At 44.0% G+C, this 19,465-nt stretch overlaps 1 protein-coding gene across 3 annotated transcripts in view; it reads left to right on the plus strand.

Annotated features, from left to right (window-relative positions):
• Positions 1 to 1,197: 1,197 nt before the first annotated feature.
• Ifrd1 (interferon-related developmental regulator 1) overlaps positions 1,198 to 19,465 on the plus strand; it is a 45,576-nt gene continuing 27,308 nt past the window's right edge. The window contains exon 1 of one of the 3 annotated variants that reach the window (XM_013510566.1): positions 1,198 to 1,216. The gene's annotated coding sequence lies outside the window, so the exon portion shown is untranslated. Of the gene's footprint in view, positions 1,217 to 2,221; positions 2,530 to 10,479; positions 10,501 to 19,465 lie in introns of those variants that run through there. The other 2 variants (XM_005377320.2, XM_013510567.1) reach the window with 2 other exon arrangements.

Here is a 19,465-nt window from a genome sequence, read left to right on the forward strand (position 1 = left end):
TAACTCACTATTATTTGTCTATTTGTTTTCCTGAGAAACTATTTTGTAGATAATATTATGTAAAGCAATAACCATTGATAATTTCCTACCATCTTGTCTGTAATTTGCTAAGTCCCCCCTATTATTAGGTTATCCTTCTTTTATTCTTAAAAAAAAAAAAAAAATGAAGGCAGAGATGCAAAGTTTTGTCCTGTTTTTAGTTGTCCATTGGGCATCTGTAGGCCCAAGGGAAGAATCCTTGTGTTTTAGCAAAAGCAGCTTTTAAGTCCCTGGCTGCCCTAAAATAACACATAAATCACACTAGTAACAAGTTAAGGCCCAGGAATTTTTGTTTCTTTGTTTGTTTTTGTTTTGCTCCCCCCCTCCCACCAGGAATTGAACTCACGACCTTGAGCTTGCCAGGCAGGCGCTGTGCCACTGAGCTAAATCCCCAGCCCCAGGCCAAGGAATTTGTTTATCCTGTATCTCCCCGTGATGATCCCCAACACTTTACTTACTCATCTAGTTTATTCTTGGAGACACCCTGGTAAGACATCCTGGCTTCAATGGTGCATCGGGTTTTTGAGGTTGATAAGATTGTTCAGGTGAAGGGCTGGGGATTTAGCTCAGCGGCATAGTGCCTGCCTGGCAAGCGCAAGGTCATGAGTTCAATTCCTGGTACTGGAAAAAAAAACAAAAGAAAAAAAAAAAAAAGATTGTTCAGGAGAGTGGCGGCTAGGGAAGAACGCACACCATACTTTTTTTTGGTACCCGGAATCGAACTTGGGACCTTGCACTTACCAGGTAGGCACTTGTGCCACTGAGCTATATCCCCAGCAACACACCATACTTTTAATGGGTAACAGAAGTGTACCTGCCCTTTGTCCCCATGGTGGTCTCCAACTGTCTCGAAAGAAGCTGGAGGGACACACACAGAGCAGGGAAGGTGGAAATGCTCAGCCAGACCATAGCCGCGCTCCATGACCAGTGTGGAGAAAGGTGACCCATGTGAACCCCCACAGCGGAGTGGCCATTATTTGCCTCACCTGAGGGTAGGGAACACCCAGTGGCCGAGAGAGTGCAATCTCAGAGACTGGTACCCAAAGGGGGAAGGAAGCACCAGCCCCTCCTACATCCTGTGTCTTGCATGACCTGCGGACAGGGTTGCAAGAAGAGCAGTGGAACCAGAGCTGCCGTTCGCTACCACTCAGTCTTCCAACAACGCCGCGTTTCACAGGTGAGGACATAGGACAGGAGCAGGGCTGGAGGCGGTGCATTCGAGACCTCAGAAGTTAAGTCTTTTTGCGAATCCGGGTTCCCCAGTTAGTAAAGACGCTCAACGGCATCTCCTTTGTTGCTTCTTCTCTGAGAGTGCTGACCAGCTCTGTAACTCATGGTGTCTGCTGTGCAGCCTAAAAAATAAGATTCTTCTGACATTTCCATAGTATGGTGCAAGAGTCTGTCAGTTACCCAAATTGTTATTTATTATAGGGAGAGCCTACAGCAGAAGACAGATGGCAGGGAACGCTGGTGGCACCCTGGGATAGCACAGATAAGATCAAGAAATGAATTAAACCCGGCATGGTGGTGCATGCCTGTAATCCCAGCATTGGGAGGCTGAGGCAGGAGGATTGCTGTGAGTTGGAGGCCACCATGGGCTACATAGTGAGTTCAAGGACGACCTGAATTGCACAGTGAAACTCTGTCTGAAAAAGACAAAAAAAAGAAAAGAATTAAGATGTTGTGCTCCATTTATCTTGTAAAAAACACATCTAACTCCCCCGCCCCAGCTTCATTTTCATTTTGTTTCACTCATGTATGTCTTTCGTTTGCTTCCTTCTCCCTGCCATTTGACTTGTTTAAAAGAATCTGAGCAATGTTCTCAGGAAAATTTGGCTCTTGTTTCTGCCCTGGGCATCCCCTGCTTCGAAGGTGGAAATTCCCACGTGTCTGTGAGGACGTCTGCTCCTCCAGCTCTGCCTCAAGCACTGAGATCAGGGGGCTCCAGCCCAGAGAGGGAAAATAACCAGTTGGACCAGTGAGGGAGAGGCTGGAGCACAGAGAGGGCTGAGACAAAGAGAAGGTCAGCTGTAAGTGGGTCAGGAGACCAGAGGGAGGGAGCCGGCCCTGGAATGCTCTCCGGGAGACCAGGCCGCCCGGAGGATTTCAGTCCGCCCTACCCCACCCCTGGGCAGAGTGACTCAGCACTTCCTATTATTATGAAGGCCAAGCCCAGGGGCCCTACCAAGGCTGACAGAGGCTCCATGGGCTGCTGTCCTTCTGGCTCCTGGTTCATTCCAGGTCTGTAAAGCAAAAAGTTGTCCCAGAAAGTGTGAGTGGAACTCATTCTAGTGTTTGAGGTGCCTTTATTCCTTTTGTTTTTTTACTTGAGCCAACAGCTGGAACCGGTCAGGCTTGGGCTGATGCTAGAGTCTTTATCTGGTAGCACGATCTCATGATAGTCATGTTGATTGGTGATCATTAGGCACCAGCCTTGTGTGAAGAACTTTATGCAGACGTCTGCTGTAACTCTCAGAAGCTGACCACAAGGTAAGGATTACCATCTCCATTTGCAGATGAGAAAATGGAAGCTTAGAGGTGAAAATTGCTCAGGGAGCGAGACTCTTAACTCAAAACTTTGTAACCAAAGAGTCCATGTTGTATCCTGTGCTCACTGGTGACCAAACACAAGAGAGTGTGGGCAAAACTAAAAGCAAACAGTGGGCCAGCAGGCGATGAGAAAGAGAACAGAGGGACGGAAGTGGACGTTGTTCCCAGAAAACCAAGGTAGCTAAGATTATTGGCCCTGCATGGATGTGTAAGGTGCTACCTAGAGGATTATTGACTCTCCTCAAAGATCTTCTGTTTGTTTTTTTTCTGGTACCAGGAATCGAACTCACAACCTTGGGCTTGCCAGGCAGGTGCTGTGCCACCGAGCTAAATCCCCAGGCCCCTCTCCTCAGAGCTCTTCAAGGAGGACATTTTGTCGTCTCCATTTTCCATGTGTGTGATCCACGGATTTATGGCCTGAATCTGTATTCTTCCAGCCCCTGGGGAATGGAGTGTACCAGTGCGAGCGGATAGGTGTCCATCACACCATGTGCCCTGTCTCCTGTTCCCCTGAAATTCTCACTCTCACAGTCCTGGGGTAAAGTAGCAGAGGCAGGGCGTTATCTGCTGAAGGCTATTGCTGAAATATACACACCGCCCTCTACATCAAACTCCACACAGGCAAGGACTCTGTCCTGTTTGCTTCAAAAACCCTATCTGTGAGAACAGAGAAGGTGATCTTTATTTATGGGAAGAATATGTAAATATTCTTAAGGGAAGAATATGTAAATAAATGAGAGATTGGGAGGGGGAGCTTGTCTCTCTTCCCAGTATACTTTTTTGACACTTTCTATTGTCTAGTTGATTCATTGGCTTTGATATTAGAGACAAGAATGGTTCCTAGGTAATATTGCACGGTTCTGTTTCTGTGATAGGCACAGGAATGGGAAAGTTTGGAGCCTGGGGCTCCATAGCAGGCAAACCTGGAGAGCTGGTGGGTACGACAACCTTCCCGGTCTCACTTCCTCTCCCCTCTTTGTCTGTGTCTCTTTACTGTACTCCGCTCCTTCCTCCCAGCTGCACAAGGAGAACATCCTCTTGACTCACCATGGATGAAATCTCCAGGTTCAGGCCTCTGACATTTTTAATCTTGTTTTCCACTGTCCCCTTCCAATAAGCTCAGGTATTCCACCTTCAGGAAAAGCAAAACAACTGAAAGCTTCTGCAACTAGTTCTTTCTAGTTGCTATCTTATTTCTATTCTTCCATTTTATCATCAAACCTGAATAAGCGATCTGTACTTTTTATCACCATTTTTTTTTGTTGCCCACTAATTTTAAATCCCTTGAAATCTAGCTTCTTCTTCTACGGCTACTTTCCTGAAAGTTCTGTCCCTCTATTGTAAAGTGAAACACTTTACATCAAACCACCAGCTGTCCATGATAGTCGTCTCCCTTCTTCCTTTTATGGAGAAAACTCCTCCAAGTCTTTGCTGGGAGTGTGGATACTCAACCAGAGACTGCCTGCCTTGCAGCTGGGAGTGGGCCTCCGTCCAGGAGCAACTTCAGGAGTTCCCTAATGCTAACAGCTTGTTTTGTTCTTCCTCTCCCTCTCGCTGCTGCTTGGAACTGTCACCAGGTAGTGTGGATTCTTGGCTTTGTGTAAGATAGAAATCAGACGTGGGCTGGTTCTTGAGCCTGCTGGCGGCCCTCCTATTGTCTGCCCTCCTCTTTGGGCAGAGTGCGGGGGTGGTGGGCCCCTGCACAGGTTTCTGAGATGCTCTTGGAAGGGTTCTTGCTCAACTCTTAAGTGTGAACAGCTCTGGGCTTTGAGCACCAGTGACTACCAGATTGTTCGGTGCTAGTGGCCCTCCTTGCCACTCGGAGTGAGCAGCTGCTGCCGGCCTCTGGAACTCATCTGGCCACTGGAGATGACAGCTGCCAGCAGTTCTTCATCACTTTCCCTCGTCCTCTGCTGCTAATCATCTTCTGGCACCAGCAGCTTGTGGTGTTACTAGCTCTTCGTATACCAACCAGCTCAACACACTCTATTCCAGATAGAAATAATGAACAGGCAAAAATGTACCATCCGAAAGAAACTTTAAGGGGGACCAGTGTCCGGATTGAATGTGCTCAGGTCATAAGGAGGTTCTTTATAAAGGGGAACAGGTAGCTCGTACATGTACAGTGCTTTCTGCTTGATCATGGCTGGAGAAGGGGCTCCTTGTGGTTGTAGCTGAGGAGGAAACCAAGTCATCCAGAGAGGCTGCCGGGCACGGTCACCTGGGATTGGTCTGAAGCCTGCTGCAGCTGAAGCAAATGTCTCTGTGGGCACTGATGTAGTCCTACTGACTACAAGACATTCTGGGGCATCTGCAGAAGAAAAGGAAAGAGTGTCTCTTAGGGAGGGTTGGGCCCTTCTCTCGTGTCTCAGAAGCTGGGTCTGAAATGACCATCAAGAGGGCAAAGCCAGCTCGCTGAGGCCAGTGGGGTTGCTTCTGAAGCCCAGGATGGTCACCTCTGCAACTTCCTGGGAAAGAAATAAATACTGTACTTTCATCATTTTACCTGGGGGTCTTATTTAGAAAGTAATATGCACTTATACAGAAACTTACTTGTTAATAACTAGAAAGATGACAACAAAAAACCCTCCTATTTTTCTTATGAGCCTCAATACCTTTTATTATTCTCTTCCTGCCTTCTTTACCTGTCTGTAGCCTTGGGCATTCCCCAGAACTAAGTTCTCTGCCTTTTTGCCTCTCTATACTCTGTCCTTAATTCATATATTCACTCAAAAATATCTGGTAACGACCTGTGTTCTGCTAAGAGCTGGGGATACGGGAATGCTTCAGTGTGGTGCCCACCTCCAGGGGCTCACAGCCGGACAGGAGAGGGAAGACGGATCCAAACCAGTACTTTTAATATAATGTGCTGAGTGTCTGCATAGAGCGTTGCACGGGAGACTACGGGGGAAGATGCTGAACTGTCGTGGTCGGGCTGAAGGGGCGGGTGTTAGGAAAGTTTCTAGGAGAACACGAGCCTTTCAAGGAAGGTATAAAGAAGCGTTGAGGGAAAAGGAAAGCAATTCCAAACCAAGAGATCATCCAGGAGCCAAAAACCTAGACCTGAGTATGTTCAAGGTATCTGCAAAGAACCGCAAGCGGCATGGTACTGATGTAAGGGGCCAGGCCTGGTCCTGTGAGCCGATGCTGCTGAGGCCTCGGGCTGGTTGTAGAGAGAGACCCGGGCTTTCTTCCAATGGGCCTTCAAGGTAGGGTTCTGACCAGAAGCTTGAGACTGTGAGATCCACCTACAGGCACAGCACTCTGGGTGCTCGGGGGAAGGACAGATTTCTTCGAGGTCAGCAGAGCGCAAACGGGACCACATGGAAGAGGATTTGTGGCTGAGTCGTAAGAGGTGGCTGGTCTTAGATATCGGCACTAATAATAAAGAAGTGAATGTGCAAAATGTCTGGGAAGTGAAGTGGGTACAACGTGGTGAGTGGAGAGGAAAAAAGAGAAAGATGATCGCTGGGGTTCTGGCATGGACGCCTGGGCCCCGCGGACAGGCCGGCGCCACAGTGTCAGGGGCTTCCGCTGCCTCTACCCCTGGAGGGCTTTTGCTGTGAAGGTGGAGAGCCCTGCCATGTCCGCTGCTTCCTTAATGGGCTCTGCCAACAAATAGCCCTATCACTGCTGCTGTCGAACGTCTATGTCTTCTGTCTTCACGAGGGCCCACCCTCCCTTCCAGCTGGTGTGAGCCGCAGGCGCATAATGCCTGCATCCGCGCTCCTGCCCATCCCGTCTGCCCTCCTTGCTCTGACCCCCCAGACCAATCTTGCTAAAGAACAGTTGGCATCAAGTCAGCCTTCTCCTCAAACCTATTGTTGTCCTGACCATGGCCTTCATCTACTTGACAAGTTTATCTTGAGGTTGCCCTTTACCCCTTCTCTTTAAAATTAATTTCACAGCAATTTTTCAACAAGGGTAATTTTAACCTGTCTATCAAAGAGCCATTTACAAAGGTTTAACTCTGTGGTCCTTACTAAAAATCTGGATAGAAACGGAGCTGCTTTAGTTCAAATTATTCTGTGGGATTTTCTGGTTTGCCGTTCTTATTCTTGCCTTGTTTTTATAGCAATGTGGCTTATCTCCTTTTAAAGACTGGCCTAGGGGCTGGGGATTTAGCTCAGTGGCAAAGCGCCTGCCTGGCAAGCGCAAAGTCGTGAGTTCGGTTCCCGGTACCAGAGAAAAACCAAAAACAAAATAAACAAACAAACAAACAAAGACTGGCCTAATCTCAATGGTAGAAGTCCAGTGGTGAGCACTGCTTGGGAGGTCGCATCCCTACAGAAACTTCTAGCATTTGCAAACCTCACTCCTGACTGTGTGCATGTGATCACACTCTAAAAGTCTGCTTTTCACAATGTGGAGTCAAAGGCAATTTCATTTCAGAAAATAAATCTTTGAACATTCATTATTCGATAGTTGCACTATGTGGAATATTACATGTGTCATCTGCAGTCACCGAGCTGGCCCAGACCATTCTGTCATCTGAAAGCTGTCTCACTGTCTTCGTTGTGGTGCACTGCGTTGTCACCTGATAAATTACTCTTGAGGATTTCTCTGTTATCTGAGCAGCTGCTACCCCATGTATGAAAAATCTAATTTCACTTTCAGGCTTTTTTTTCCCCCCATAATGTCCCGTCTGTTTCAACAGATTATCACTCAGACACACTAAAATGGGACTTATAACATCAATTTATTATCTCAGCAATCTCAATAAAGGAGGCAGTCCTACCGCATTCTTCTTTCTTTAGAGATAAGGCAGGGCCGGCATTTTTCTAAAAAAGAACAAGCCGTACAACCTCATGTTACAAAAAATTGCAGCCTACTTAAATTTCCCAGTGATAGTCCTTCAGTTTTTCTCGTAAGAGGCTTATCTACTATGAGAAAAACTGTTATAGAAATAACATGAAGTTAGACAGTTACCTTCAGTATGCACTTTCCGAGCCTCCACGCACCATTCTGGTGTTTCATACTAGGTATTCTCAGGCCCCTTCTTCCCTGCCCTTCCTCAGTTTCCCCACATCTGTCGCAGAAGTCAAAGGTGTAGTGTGGCTGATGGTACCTTGCCAGACCCAAGGATTCCTTTTGGATAAAAAGGACCTTGGGTTGCCCAGCATTATGACATCATTATTAAAGCAAAAATCATTTCCACAAGAGCAGGAAAAAAAGTTAACCAAGGCGACATCAAACAGGTAGGGGCAGCTTGGGACAGGTGAAGAAATTGGGAATCCAAGTCATTTTGGGGAAGGTGCTGTTTTCCCTAACTTCATTCTCGTTGGTTGCCTCAAGCTTTCGGGTGTTTGTGGTGCTTTGGGGGTGCAGGGATGGACGCGTGTTGGAGATTGGAGTAGAGCAGACCAGGCAGGGTGGGCAGGCAGGCCCCTAGGGAAGGGGATGATGGGAGAACAAAAGCAAAGACCTGGACAGCAACTGGCTCCATGCTGTTACCTCAGGGGACCGCAGTGGCAGAGAGCAGATGTGTGCAAAGAGCATGGGATGGAGAACTTGGTAAAAGACAAAGCTTTCTTTCAGTCACACATGGTATGAACTCTGATCTTCATTGGCCTTGGGAAACCAGAGAACGGACAAGTGTAGACATCTGGTCTACCCCTGTACACACTGATGAGCCCCTGTCTGGGAATGGGGCTGATTTCCTATCTTTCCCTCTCATTTCACTCCTAGCGGCCTTCCTTTCACTTTCTGTCTCTGTTGCATCCGGGTGGACTAAGTAGGAGGGGGCAGATTAGAAGATTTTTGGCATAAAGTGAGCCAGGAGGAGATCAAAGACACACATCATCTGCTCACAGTTTAATTCTACCTCCTGCCCCCAGCAGCCCTCGCCATTCATGTAGCCCAGTGCCTGAAGTAGAGGATTCTCCCAGCATCCTCTTCACGTAGATCAGCATCGTGTTCCCCATCTAATTAGTGCTGCCCAGAGCAAGGAGGGACCGTTCCTCAGAGCTCCCTCAGCCCAATGTGAGGCACAATTAATCCTTGGGTGAATGGAACTTGGTAGCTTGTTATTTCTTTCCTTTGTCCCTTTGTCTTGTCTCATCCTTTTTCTTCCCCCTCCCTCCAATCTTCTTCTTGTCTTGTGTCCTTGATCCCAGGATGTTTTCTGCTCATTATTTTCAAGCTGTGTCATTGCTGTGAGCAGCGTCCTGCATTCCCCGTGGTGGCCAGCAATCTGCTTCCATCGTTAGTGACCAAGAGAGCATAAAGGGAGCTGAGCAAGCCCAAGGCTATGCCAGGAGGTGACTGTTTAGAGCTTTTTGCCTAAAAATTGTTAAATGAGGACATATAATGTTGTTTTAACTATATGTCATATTATGTATTTTAAATTAAGATTTATTGATCTCAGAGTATACACGTATGTTAATAAATTTCAAATGGAGAATTCAGCATAAGAGTCCTGTACTCCTTCCATTTGATGAACCAGATGCCGGCACTACCTCTGGCGTCTCCTCTCCTGTCTGTGTGGGCAAGCTAGGACACATGCATCAATTTGGAGTGTTTTAGGTTAAATCACCTAGCGTCCGGGTTATGAATAGGGTGCAATCATTTATATTATGTATATATTTATTTTTTGCAGTACTGGCCATTGAACCCATGGCTTTCACACTAAGCTGTATCCCCAGCTTCTTATTTTTAAAGTTTTATTCTGAGACAGAATCTTACTAGTTTGTAAATTACCCAGGCTGGGTTTAAATTTACCATCGTCCTGCCTCAGCCTCCCTGAGTGCTGGGATTACAGGGGTGTGCCTGGCTGCAATCATTTATTTTTAGACTCCCAGCTGTTTTTAACCCTCCCACCACCCACTCCCACCTCTGCATAGTCCTTCTTGTCACGTCGTAATAATGGTGAAGAAATATGTAGGACAGCAGGAAACTCCCCTTTCCTGACCTGCATAGCCCGTTTCTTTTTTCTTTTCATTAATTAAAATTTATTTCTAGGACAGATGCATAAAGATATAAAGTTTATCACATGCGTATGGTGTGTGGTATAATGTTCTGACACATGAACACCTTGTACACTATTTAAATCAGGGTACACATAACGACCTCTGCGTGTGATCTGTGTCTATGCTATTGGCATTTATAACCAAAGGTCATGGGAGTGTTCTCTTTGCCTCCATGGGAGGAAGCAGAAAGGTCAGTTACGAAAGTGTTTGAAATAAAGTGAGGAAAAGGACTCCCATGTATCCCTTCTACCCATTATGATCTTGTGCAATCTCCTTTAGGTTCCGTTCCTAACATAGATGTACTTGATGACATATATTTTAGCCATTTTCATGTCCTTCCCTTCCTAAATGCTGGTAAATATTTACTAAGTGGACATGTGATCTTGCTGCCTGTAATAACACTGTGTTGTAGTTACGCACACATTTAATACTAGAAGATACGAGTCATCCAGCCACGAACCAGGCCCTCCGATGTCCACTGGTGTAATTACAGGAGAAGCAGCGAGTGCTCATGACCCAGTTTGTGTTCACTTGTTTAGACCTTCAAAACTCAGTTATTGTAGGCAGGCACGGTGGGGCTCGCCTGTAACCTCAGCTACTTGGAAGGCTGAGGCAAGAGGATAGCAAGTTCGAGGCCAGTGTGAAGATGATGGCATGACTTCTCCTCAAAAGATTTAAAAGGTGGGGGGGTGCAGCTCTGTGGTAGAGCCCCCCAGACTCAATCCCCAGCACTGCAAAATGAGATAAAAATAAAATAAAAATTTAAAAATCGGCTATTGTGTGCCAAGCATTGTCACTGTGAGTGGTAGTTGCAGCATATTTTTTATAACTCTTGAAATAGTGTGGTGAGGAGATGGTTTTGTGTTTTAATCCTTCACTGATTCCTTCAACAGCAGTGCTGGGCTCTGCATTGATGTTAAGGACACAGCGGCGGACCAGACAGATAAGATCCCCGCCTGCACGGCACCCAGATGCCAAGACACAGCAGTAGCTGTAGTTAGCGGACACAATGAGAGGCCAGGCCAGGACTGAATCTCTCATTCTAGAACTCAGGCTGCCTCCAAAAGATACTGATAGTCGGTTAAAAGGAAACTGCTCAGCGTCCATCCTTTACAACCCGCACCCTTTTTAACCTGCACACAATTTCATGAATTAAGTATTATTTCCATTTACAAATATGGGAATGGGACTGAGTAGGATAAAGCAACTTCCTCAACATCACAGAGCTAGAAGACATCAGGGTCAGGACCTCAAAGCCCATCGGTTCAATTCCAGAGCCCAGAATGCTTCCAACTTGATCACTCTGCTGCCTGGGGAGAAAGGTCCATAGTTTCTGTGCTGTGGGAGATCTCAGGTCAGCAGGTGAAAAAAACGAGGTACATTCTGGGTGTAGTGCTATGAGCCTGTAATTCTAGCACTTTAGGAGGCTGAGGCAGGAGGATCTCCAGTTTGAGCCCAGACTGAGGAACTTAATAGTCATTAAGTCATTAAGTGACATACTATCTAAAACTTAAAAATTTGAAAAGGGACGAGGAGAGTAGCTCAGTGCAGAGGCCGTGGGTTCAATCCTGAGCACTGGGAAAAACAGGGAATTACAACTCAGTACAAAGCAGAACATCATAAGGCCACAAAAGGAATATAAACAAGCTGCTTTTGGGTCAAGGAGGATTGTTTCAGTGAAGGAGTCCTCAAAATCAGAAGATAAGGGAAAGCGCTCTGTTAATAGATCTGTAGGGAATCATTTTTTAAGTAGAAGAAGACCTATTATTTTGGATGGAAACAATATATAGAAGTTGGAATTATTTCTCTTTCTTAATATTCTTTGTTGTTTTGTTCTATGGGTACCTTCAGTGTATAGAGTTTATTGAGGAGCATAATAGGTATAGTGCTGCAAGATATTTCAATTTCAGAAAACCTAAGTTAGAACTTGAATCTTAGAAACAGCTAAATAGAGTTCTTATTTTTATAACATAAAAGTGTGTCCTACTCTCTTTTTTAATTAGTGAAAGTATTGTAGAGTCACTGTACACAGTAGGATGTCTTGTGTATTGTGAAAAGGGACACAGCTGAGCCGGGCTGGAGTTGAAGGTCATGCTGCATGCAAAATCTGAAATGCTGAAAAGATGTCTGTGTGGGCTCATGCTTGTAACCCCAGCACTCTGGGAGGCTGAGGCCGGATAATCACAAGTTCCAGCCCAGTGCGGATAATTTAACAAGTTAGTGCAACCTGTCTCAAGCGTAAAAAATAAAAAAGGACCCAGAATATAGGTTGGTGCAAAGGCCCTGGGTTCAATCCCCAGTACTACTCAAAAAAGAGAGTTGTTCCCCTTTGTACCACTGCCATATTCTCATCAAAAGGAATAGCGTCAGGGATCCTTTTAAAATTTATGTGAATTAGAAAGAGATTTTCTATGACCAACAGTGGCCCTGGGTCCACAGCAAGAGCGATGGGAATGTCGCAGTGTGACCAGGGTTGTAGTGTACTTTAACATAGTGTTTGTATGTCTACCAGAGTTGTAAAAACTGTAGTTTATTCAATTCTGAATTCATTTAAGATGAACCCAATAATTAAATAATTACAACTTCCTTGAAAACTCTGTAAGTGAAAATTTTTATTGGTTCTATGTCCATTATATAAAGATACATTTTTATATAGGATAAAATTAAATAACTTTAACCCTCAACTAAGCAATAGTTTTGCATATATCTTCAGGGGTATTCACATATCACCTAACTTTCATTTTGGGAGATCATTGGCCCTCAGATTACATGTCCATGCTTTTGTACAGGTTGATTTTAAAACGACTGAACACTTAAAATCTACAAACGTGTGGTCAAAACCTAACACTTTCCGTGCATGTTGAAAAGATTACTCATAGTCTGGCTCATATGTGATTGCATATTACCTGGTTTCTGAGTAAAGGTTGACCATCTGTAACCCCAAAATCCCAAATCCTTGGATTTTGAAGCAATTCATATTTCAGATTTTCAGAGGAGAACCTCTTATCCAGCAAAACCCATGACAACATTTCAAAAATTTGAAAAACTCTGAAATTGGAAATACTTCTGGTCCCAAGCACTTTGGATAAGGCATGTTAAATCTGTAATACATTTTGGAAGTGTTCAGTTTTTTAAAAATCAGGCTGTACCATTTAACAACTTCTGAGAGGCTTCAAATACCAATTCAGTGCTCCTAGTTTTGGATGATAATGTACGGTGAATAAGTATTTATTATGGCTCCTATTGCAAAATGCCCTTTATAGGTTGGGTTAATGGTGCACAGAGAAATACTTTATTGGATGGCAATGATTTCACTTTACATTTCAATGAGTGATAGTGCCCTTACCTCTCCACCACAGCATTCTCTCGAAATCAGACCCAACGTATAACCTCCTGCAGAACCAGAGCCTCTCTGAAAGCTTTAGCGTTGTCATAGTGACCATCAAATGATGAGCTACCTCAGGGCTTATCCTCACTGAGAGTGAAGGCTCTCAGGACAGTGAGTCATTATTAAAGCAGAGAGAGCCTTGAAGTGGTTCTCCATTCTGCCCGCCAGTGTTTCATTGTAAAACATGGATCTGACAGTGTAGTTATCATCACTAGCCAGAGGCTGTCTTCAACTTTGCAGACTATGTCATGAAGCTGTCATGGTAAGCATTTATTTTTCTGGCTGGATGTCATCTTTAAGGAACGTTGTTTGATTGGACAGTTTGTTGAGAGGAGACTGAGTTGGAATTTACCAATCCAAAGCTGAGCCAGTGGAAATTTACTGCAGGTGTGTGTGTGTGTGCGTGTGCACGTGTGCGCATGCATGCGTGTGCATGTGCATGTATGTGCACTAGTTTCTTTGTAAAAAATGGCACATATTCTGCCTATGACCACATCCATTAATCCCATCAGCCAGGAGAAGTTAATGGTGACCTTAACAGCAATATATTTAATCCAGTCAGTTTAGATAATAGCTTTCTATTAAGTTTTAATTGGCTTTCACTAATATGAACATTCATATTTCAGTGTAGCCATATTGAGCTATTTTATGCATCTTACTCTCCATTGATGTGTTTGTTCTTGAAGATATCAAAAAATGTGAGCTGACTAAAGCAGATCCTATTTCTTAAAATTTCCTTTTTAAAAAATGGGAATATTTGTCCAAAGAAGCTATGTTTTAATCATGAATGAAAATTGAATGTGGAATGTGGTCACCAAGGCACCTGCCCAAGTGTTCTGCTTCTTCCCCCAAGCCCAGAGCACCCAGGATGAGAGTGATTGTGGAAAGCGCAGGTTTATGTTAAGAATTTTCACTATTGCTAGCTAAATGGGTGCAGTTTTTCTTGTCTTACATAATGGTGATCAAAAAATATTTGTTGATTGTAGTAATCAGCGCTTACTAGAGAAACAGATTTAATCCAGGATGTACAGATATACAAGAATTCACAAGATTGGCTTGCAGTGGCTGCCCGCAGGGTCAGACAAGGAAGAGCATAAACGGGCTGTCTGCACGCCGGGAGCTCACGAAGAGTCTGCACCAAAAGCCAAGAGAAACATCCAAGCTGGACGTGAAGACTGGGCTCCTCCAGAGAAACAGAAGCAATCCTTCCTTCCTTCTTCGTTTCCCTTTTATGCCATTCTGCTGATAATCTTCCCTGGGGTGGGTCTTCCATACCCAGAACTGTGCTGATCCAGTGTGGATGGGCATTTCTTACTCAAGTTGACGCCATCGATCAACCATCACGTTGACCTTTTGTTTATTCTGCGTTAATCACAGGTTTGGGTGGTCAAGACATGAAGATGAGCAAGGAACCTGCTGTGCTTTGTTCCATCCCAGATCATTAGTGCTTCATAAAAGAGGCAAAAGGCAGGAAAGAGGCAGGGATCCATCCCAGGTCCAGGGCAGCCGTGAAGTCTGGCAATGCACACACATTATTTCATCCTGAATTATAGCACAACACCTACAACCATTTATGATGTAGTTGCCTGTGCATCTAGGCTTGGTGGCTACCTATAAAAGGGATAGGAAGAGCTGTCAAGGAAAAGATACTGGATCTGAATAGCAAAGATGTTCACCAGGTTTGAGGAGAAAACCAGGAAAGACATTCCTGCTTGAAGGAGGCATCTGCTGGGGGAATGGCAAGTGATCTTGTTTAGCAGGAATATAGGAGAAGAGCCAGGTGTGGTAGTGCATCCTATCATCCCAGCAGTGGGAAGGCTGAGGCAGGAGGATCGTTGTGAGTTCAAGACCAGCCTGGGCTACAAAGTGAGCTCAAGGCCAGCCTGAACTTCATAGCAAGATCTGTCTCAAAAAAAAGACCAAAAAAAAAAAAAATATATATATATATATATCATGGGATTGCAGGAGAGGATGAAGATGAGCAGTTCCTTCAGATTTCAGAGGTTTTGTAAATCGTGCTGTAGTGTGTACATTTTCTTCTACAGGCAAGAAACCTGTGAAGAGTTATGAGTAAAGTTGATCATTCAGTTTAAAAGATGTGTATGGAATGTCCACAGCTTTTCAGACCAGTGCCAGGAACTAGGTTACAAAGATGGATTAGATGCAAAGAACTCAAAGCCTAGTAAGGAAAAATATAAACAAGTTAGTGAAAATCATAGATGTTCTATAATTCTACAGAACATCTGTATTTACATGTTCTATAATTTACATGTATTGCATATTTACCTTGTGCTAGGCATGTGCTAAGGGACAACTCATATTTTATATCTTATTTAATTCATCTCTAGGAAATTGAAGCACAGAGATTTGGTAACTTGCCCCATGGTAACTGGTAGAGCCAGGGTTTCAATACTAACTGTCTGAGTTCAGAAAATGCACCTTTTCTGAAGAAAAGAAAGTTCAGAAAATGCACCACTGAAAGCTTTGCTATTTCTTCGTGACAGAAATCTCTCCAGGCACTAGAGGAGCCATCAGAAAGGACTGTCCCTTTGGGAGAATCAGAGCTGGAGACTGTGAAGTCTCCATGGAGATGGTGGTTGATTTGCCTTAAGGAAGATCTCTGATGACTCGGAGCAGGGCAAGAAGTGGGAAAATGAGCTTGGTGTCTGAGTGATACTTGATAATTACCAGTGGGAAATGAGAGGAGGAGATAGAGTCTGGATATATATTAGATGTGAAGCATTTTTGTTGTATGGATGAGGTTAGGTTTCTGGTTTGACAGTGAGGTGACCAGTAGAGCTATTGACCATGATCTGTAACATCAAAGGAAAGCCTGGTCAGAGTGGGTTGGAGGTAGGGAAGATACATTTCTCATTGTTGAAGTTTAGCATATGCGCTGCTGAAGCAAGCACTCATCTGTTGAATTTGAAGGATCTGTGGGATAGTAAAGGGAAAATCAGCCACTGAATCTGGGCCTCTGGAGGAAGATTAAAATGAACGTGCACTGGATTGCATTGTACGTTATTTTCAGTCTCAAACTAGTACATTAGTTGTATCTCTCTAATATGTCAGATAACTATTGATTCTATTAAACAGTGGCAACAAGGGCTTGGGATGTGGCTTATGATAGAGCACTTGCCTGACATGCAAAAGCCTCTGGGTTCAATCTTTAGCACTGCAAATAAATAAATAAATAAATAAAGGAAAAAATATAAAAATTGAATAATACTACAAGAAAGAAAATAGTCAAGCGGGCAAAATGTACACTCTTATTTAAAAACAAAGATGTAGGCAGGTATTCTAGCTCGTATGGTGTGAAAGTGATGTTGAAATACTGTGTATAAGGCCGAGTGTGGTGATGCACACCTGTAATCCCAGCACTTAGGAGGCTGAGGCAGGAGGGGATTGCTGTGAGTCTGAGGCCAGCCTGGGCTACATAGTGAATGCAAGGTCAGCCTGGACGACAAAGTGAGACTGTCTCAAAAAAACAAAAAAAAAGGGAGCAGTGCAGAGAGAAAAATATTGTGTACACCTTTAGGGAGAGAAACACTGGGCTGTGGGAAGAAGGTAGAACTTGGAAGAACAAGAACATGCAAGGAAAGAATATCCCTGAATATTGCCTCAAGCATATAAAGGAAGCATACAAGTTGTTGGTTCATTCCTATTTTTAGAGTTCCTCCTACAGCTTAGGGCTTATTAAAATGCATTGCAAAAAACAAGACCAGGAAACAAAGTGGAATCTGTTTGAACAGATACATGAATGGCAGTAATATGGGACTAGAAGATACTTCCATCACCTGTACCAAAAAGGTTAGGCTCTGAAAATCAAACCAACAAACTAACATCCTTCAAGGAAGTAGCAGCCATGTCCTATGCTGAATTAACTCTGTGATCATGTGGGTGTAGTACATTTTATTCCATCAGTTCTGGGAATATTGAGAAGGTATCATGACTCACATTTCATAACAACCCTTGTTTAGAAGGAACTAACCATTCATGAATCATCAACCTTAGCATAATGAAAGTCAGCTACCTGGGATGCCATTCACAGAAAAAGGATTCCTCCCATTGAAAGATATCTTAGCTGAAAAAAGAATTCTGTTTGTTAATTAATAACAGACCAAAACAACAACAATAACAAAAGCCTGTTAAATACCACTAAGGAAAACTCTTCACTAGGAATGCCAAAGATGGAGAAAGAGAGGAAAAGAAGCCCCCTAAACTGTCAGACATGATAACAGTGAGTGCGGAGGGAAGAAAGTTCTCCAAATAGGTGCATTTTTAACACGGTGTCCTTGGACAGAATTCTGTGGAGGAGGCATAAAGTGGGCAGTGGCTCCACACTGGTACATTCTACGTACAAAACAGCAGATGACAGGAGCGAGGATTTCAAAGACATTTTCTCTCCTAGAACATATGGGGCTTTTAAGGGTGGTAGGAAAATAATTGGGTGATGATTTTTACCAAACTCATTCTGTAGACATTTGAGAATGCTAGAAATTGCCTGTGGCACCATCATTTAAAGAGATTATTAGATGTAACAGTATTAGCTGGTGTTATGGCTGATATCTAGATGTCCCCCTAGAGCCTCATACAGACATAAGTGTGACTTTTAGAAGGTGGCTGGATCATGTGATACTTGGATTAAGGGTGTGTGGTATTGGATTAACCCACTAATTGGTTTAGCATAGCTCTGGGTGTGACTGAATGGATTTACTGAAAACAGCAGCCCTACCCGTTGTGTGGGTGGTACCAAGGAACAGGCTTGTAGCCTGAATGGAATAAAAAGGAAAGGGAGGCTCACTGGTTTCTGCTTTCTGCTGCCCTGCCATGGGCTTTTTCTCCTTTTTCATGCCCTCTGCCATGCTGCCCTGCCTTGGAGCCTGCTGACTATGGACTGAAACCTCTACAGATTGTGAGCTCAAAAGAAATCTTCCCTACTTTAACTTGTGCGTGTTGGGTATTTTGTCCCAGCAACAAAGAAAGTAACTAAGACAGTGGGGATGGTTTCAGCTCCAAGTCACAAAACCTCCAGTTAAAATTGGCTTGAATATTAAAAGCATCATATAATAAGTGCTCTAAAGGTGGTGGATGATAGTTGTTTGTTAATTCAGTGACTCTAAGACCTCATCTGGGTTGTTTTTTTTAAAAAAAAAAACAAAACCTTTTTGCCATTCCTAATGTGTTACCTTTGCTTTCCCTATGGTCACAAATGAGAATCTCCAAAGAAAGAGAAGATCATCTCTCCATTTGTATTTCTCTTGGGAAGGAGAAATATTTGTCCTGTGCCTCTTCTCTCTCAGTTCTCACCTCATTGGCTAAAATTGTGCTGTGCACTTAACCAACCATTTATAGGAAGGATGGTTCATGACCCAACTCCTTTAACTGAGGGAGCAGCCAGCCTTCCCTGAAGCTCAGGGCCCCTCTAAGGCAGTTGGAAACCTGAAGGAAGTTGGGGTTTTGAGAATGAGGAAGAGGGTAAAGTGGATCTAGAGTGGGCAATCAGTGGTGTCTGCAACCAATTAATTACAAAAGCCTTTCTTGAGTGGGATGAAAATCATTTATCAAATATATCTTATGAATAAAGTTATCAGTGTGTCTTTTGGCCCGGTGTTCAACTGTTTATATCTCTCTCTCCCATCTTGTCTCCTCCTTCCTTCTGGGGATGGAACCCAGGAGCACTCCACTACTGAGCTATATCCTCAGCCCTTTTTATTTTTATTTTGAGACATCTTCCTTTTCTTACCGATGTCTAAAATTCCATAATTAGGAGTCATTACTTTTGTTGGTTTAAAATGAGTATCTCATCATTATGCAGTAGCTGGTAGCTTACAAAGACCTTTGTAGTTGTCTCATTTTATTTATGATAATCCAGTGACATCAATAGGGCAAGGATTTACTCTCAATTTTCAGATAAGGAAATGGAGACACACAGGGCAAGGGGAGCTGCTCCTGGAGAGAGGAATGAACTCTCTGGGGAGCCTATGGACCAGCTGCTTAGGCATAAATGAAGGGCCTCTTTTGTTGCATCCTACAAAGTGGGTGGTGGAAGCTGACTAGGAGAGAAGTAAGAGTATCACATCCAAAAGGGTGAGAGGGAAGGAAAACCACAGGCCATCTGATGCTAAGCTCTCTTATTAACTCATGTCTTCATGAGGCTAGATGCCCTGTTCTCATTTATCTTTCTTCCTTGCATTCTAGCAAAGACCTTGGTACAGAGCAGGTACATGGCGAATGTCTCTTGGAGGAATACCAGGCTTTTCTAAACATGATCACTATACAGTGCTGCAATGGGGTAATTTAAGAATGAGTGATTCCCAGCCCTGCCGGGGTCTGAGAAAGGAGGAGTAAACCTCTGCTTGCTGACATTTATGGTAACACTTGTTTGTGTTACTGTGCTGGGTACTATGCTGTATGTTTTCCATGTATTGTTTATCCTTTGATCCAACTACATGGATCATTATTCTTATTGAAACCAAGATGTGGAGTGGTCAAAGGTTTGCTCAGGACCCCAATGTAA

This window comes from Chinchilla lanigera, unplaced genomic scaffold (genome assembly GCF_000276665.1).
Source record: "Chinchilla lanigera isolate Chin_1 unplaced genomic scaffold, ChiLan1.0 scaffold00009, whole genome shotgun sequence".
In the NCBI taxonomy this organism is placed as follows: Eukaryota; Metazoa; Chordata; class Mammalia; order Rodentia; family Chinchillidae; genus Chinchilla; species Chinchilla lanigera.